This window comes from Gekko japonicus, unplaced genomic scaffold (genome assembly GCF_001447785.1).
Source record: "Gekko japonicus isolate JY-2015 unplaced genomic scaffold, Gekko_japonicus_V1.1 scaffold1488, whole genome shotgun sequence".
Taxonomy (NCBI): Eukaryota; Metazoa; Chordata; class Lepidosauria; order Squamata; family Gekkonidae; genus Gekko; species Gekko japonicus.
In genome coordinates, this window is record NW_015167094.1 from 426,494 (window position 1) to 430,974 (window position 4,481).

A 4,481-nucleotide genomic window follows, 5' to 3' on the forward strand; every position below is an offset into this window, starting at 1 on the left:
CGCCAAAACCGTTGCTCTTCGGGTCGGGGGGGGGGGGGGGGGGAGGAGATAATCTGAGCCCTCGTCATCGGCTCAGAAGACTGAGGCTGTCAAAACTATTGAAAGAGTCCGTCCCCAGAGGGTTGCTGTCAGTCCGGAGGAGTGATTCCTTTGAGCTGGCTTCATAAGCTTTCCACAGAGGGGACAAAAAAAAACCCTACCTGAAGCTTCTTGCCCGAGCAAATCAGGTAATGGTCATGCCCCTTCATGCTGAGCTGTTGTGCCCCACGCCTGTTCAAAAAAAAAAAAAAAAGATCCACGCTGCCGTAAAGCACGGACCATTTACAGGGAAAAGTATGACAAGGAAGATCGAAACGGGAGAGGTTTTGTTTCTTTACGAGCCTAGCTCTTGAGTCTTCCTAATACGGCTTCAGCAGCTGAAGAATAGGTGGGCAGACGATGCCACCCACATGAGGCGTATGGCTGCGGCTCCTGTCCTCGAGACGGGTGGAGCTGGCACCAGAAAAGCACCCAAGCTGAGCGCTGGAAGATTCTGAGCCATACTCCATGCAGGCTCAAGTGTCCTTATGTGTGATGTTCATGTAGAAGGATGTTCTTTGAGATGGGTTCAGCATGGGTTCAACCACCAACTTGAGACGGAACATGATGGGCCTTGGGGTCAATGCCCGGGACAGCCCCGGTGAATACAGCAAGGCTAGGCAACATGGCTGGCACAGCAGCAGGAGCACTCAAGGGAGCCTCAACCACTCAGAATGCTTCATCTTTCTGTCCTTCAGTATTAGCAGACTCTCGAGGACTGGAGAGTCCCTGTGACACATCTTGAAGCCATACGGGATACGGATGCGGGGGTTTTGCGCCCATGTTTCCACTCCGAGGTCTCGGACTTGTGGATGCTGATGTCAGAGCCAGAAGATCCAGGGCTCTGATCCTGAAGGATGCAGCGGCGTGGACGGGTGGAACCATGGAAATAGGTGCCAATGATTGTCCCCACGGGGTTGGCCTATCAGGCTGAAAAATGGCTCCTCTTGGATTGGTTGGTCCATTTCAAGCCACGAGGACCAGAAGAGCAGACAGATGTCCTGCCTATCAGAAATACAGCACTGACTCCCACCGTCTTGGCTCAGGGTGAAGGTGGCTGTTGAGCCACACGTGGCTCGAGGAAGAAGACAAGAATGGGATGGGAAACGGAAGTGAGGGCCAAAATCCAATTAAATTCTGTTTTGCTATTTACCGAGGAAGAAAAGGCAGAGAAAGTGAAGTACTGAGGAGAAAATTCCAACGATAATGAAGCAAAACCAATGCAGAGCTATGTGGTGGTCAGAAGGAATGCTCCCTCTAAGCTATGGAGTCCTGTGAGCAAAGATTCCTACTTTGTGAGTTGCTGGCATTAAAGTTGTGAGCGAGCGATTTGGCCACTGCATAAATTAGTTTGCTCTGGAGCCCCATCCTTCCTGAGCGGAGACAAAAATCTGAGCCGGAGGCTAAATACCTGCGACCTAGCTCACACTAACTCAGCTTAGAGGGAACACTGGTCGGAAGAGAGCTGTGTGAGAAGGTGCTTGCTCCTCCTTTTGAGGCACGCGTAGAAAGGCAAAAGTCAGGAGAAGGGAATCTGACCACCGACTTCAGGAATAGAATTTTCTAAAGCGACTTTGCCTTGGTAGAATCCGTGCCTGAGCCAGAGACCCTGAATAACGGGCAGGATACCTTTCAGTGAGTACTTATTGTTTTGCGGCTCAGCTGTGGTGCCCTCGCATCTGCCCCTGAGACTGTGAATGTTTGTGGGCCCTCCAAGTCCTAACAGCAGGAGCTGCGGTGGCTCAAGGGGTTAAGACGCTGAACTGCAGGCTGTGGAAGGTCGGTAGTTCAGCAGTTCGAGACCCGACTGTGCCGCATGACGGAGTGAGCTCCCGTCTCTCGTTCCAGCTCCTGCCAGCCTAGCAGTTCGAAAGCAAGAAATTGCAAGTAGGTAAATAGGTACCACTTCGGTGGGAAGGGAACAGCGTTCCGTGCGCCTCGGCGTCTAGTCATGCCGGCCACGTGACCACGGAAACGTCTTCGGACAGCGCTAGCTCTTCGGCTTGGAAACGGAGATGAGCACCGCAACCCTAGAGTCGGACTCAACTGGCTTTCGAGCAAGGGAACCTTTACCTTTACTTTAAAGCTCTGCTGGCCTTAGACTTGAAGAGAGAACTCACTTCTTGCCCCCAACATCATAAAGCACTATCCTCTTTATGCCCCCCCCACACACACACAGAAGAACTTACAGTGCTGAGCAAACTGTATTTATTGTTAAAAAGTCCACAGCTAAATACCTCTTCAAGTATGAAATGGACAGATACTTAACAAACTTTTAAATTACATGTTATTAAAAACTAGTTCATTGCCTTTCAGTACAATTCCTGCCGGAGGGTCATGTGGCTGGAGTTTCCTGTAAGTTTCCCCATGGTCTGTTCTGCAAAAGAAAGTGAGTGCAAAGTTAGAAATCAGTAGAAAAGTGCTGAGAGCTTCAGTGTAGGCCTTGTTCCGGCAAAATAACTTCCTCCTGGAGGAACGTGGCCAGGGATCATTTCCTGCAGGAGTGCACTGGAGCGGAGCTCCGGCAGTAGAGAGCCCAGGAGGCGGGCACATGCAACAAGCCCCACCCCCTGCCCCCAGCAGCCCTCAGTCAAAGCAAGAAGCAGCCAGGTAAGTTGCAGAGCCCCCCCCCGGCCCAAAACAGTCCAATGGCGCCTTTAAGACCAAGTTTTATTCAGGTACAAGCTCTCTCTCCTCTGCAAGGACAGATCTGTACGTCCCCCCCCCCTTACCTAGCAATCCAAAACAGTCCAGTGGAGGCTGAGTGGTGGGTGTTGCCTTCTGACACACTTCCAGTGATGTCAGGGGGTGTGGCATATGCAAATAAGTTATGCTAATGAGTCATGCTAATGAGCTCCTGTACCTCTTTTTCTACGAAATGACCCCTGAACGTGGCACACGCTACAGAGAGTCACTATAAGGTTACACCAGGGAAGTGAGACCAAGGAGGGTCAAAGTTGGAGAAATGCCAGAAGCTCAAGATCTGAGAGTGCTGTTTGAGTTTGTATCGCACGTGAATCTGCTTTTAAGTCAATTCAGACCCTGCCAAAGGGGTTTCCCACATATGGGAAAGCACCTGGCAGACCACAGATGGGCAAGACTGAAAAAGGGTGGTGCTGGGGAAACCAACCCAATACAGGAAAGGTAACCGAAGGGGTTGAGGCAAAGACAATGATCAAATATAGCTAAACATGCTGTGCTAATATAAAAATATACAATATATTTTAATTATGCATAGGAAATATTAAAATCACAATAAAAACCACATGTCGATGGTTCTGTATATAAGTATATAAATATAATAATATTTATATATTCTATTTATTTCAGAATATATAAATACAGGTTCAAAGATACAAAATGTGTCCAAATACAGGAACCAGACACGTTTAGGCTAAAAAGCATTCATCGGTGGTAAAATACCAGCTGGGCACTCCATAAGTTAAAACATCAGTATATTTCAAATTCATTGTATACAGAATGGACCTGAAAGCCAACAATTGTCAAATGCTAGGGGAAAAGAGAGAAAATTAAATTAACTGCCAATCAACCAATTTTTTTTAAATAAAGAGATTATTAATATTACAAGTTCTTATGTTCACTTTGAATGGGAAAGTTCATGGCGAGATACTGTTTGCCCGCCATTTATGAATCACTAAACTAGTCATCTCAACACATAGTACAGTTGCTATCTTTAACGCATAGTGGCTATCTTTCCAGGATATGCTGTTGAGCTGCAGAGAGAGTATCCATGTTGAGAAAGGTTATCTTCATTACTTACTTTATCAAGAAGCCTGCGAGGAAGTGTTGCCCGTGAAGGAGAGGCGGGGCTTGTGGAGATCAGCTGGACTGAGGCTGCCTTGCCCCCCTGGGGGTAGTCTGGTGGCCTCTCGTCATAGAGGTCCCTTGTTAAGACGGGTGGAATATCCATTAAGGAAGGATGTGGTTTTCTCCAAGAACCTCCGATGGAGCGATGATGGCAGAGGACGCTTAAATGACTTTGGCGGCAGGAGAGGGTCACCTTTTTATTTATTTAATTTAATCAAATCTATACCCCGTCCTCCCAGCCCAGGGCGGCTTACATAAGATCAGCAAAGACATTTGATAACCCTCTGCCTACTCTGTGTACATCTGCCTGGGAAGTCAATGGGAGGAGAACCCCTGTCAAGATGCCCTCCTCTGCCAACGGAGAAAGCCCTGCCCAGCAGTGGGATATAAACTTGGATTGTGCCATGTGGAGAGCGAGAGCTCCTGTGAGGCAAACCCGTGAGTTCAAGTTCTCACAGGGAGATTGGCAACGGGAGATTGGCAAGCAGGGCACAAGGTTTGCTGAGTCTGCATGAATTACTGAGAGCACAAACTTTGCAACATTCGGGCAAGATAATATGAGCTATGAGAAGGAA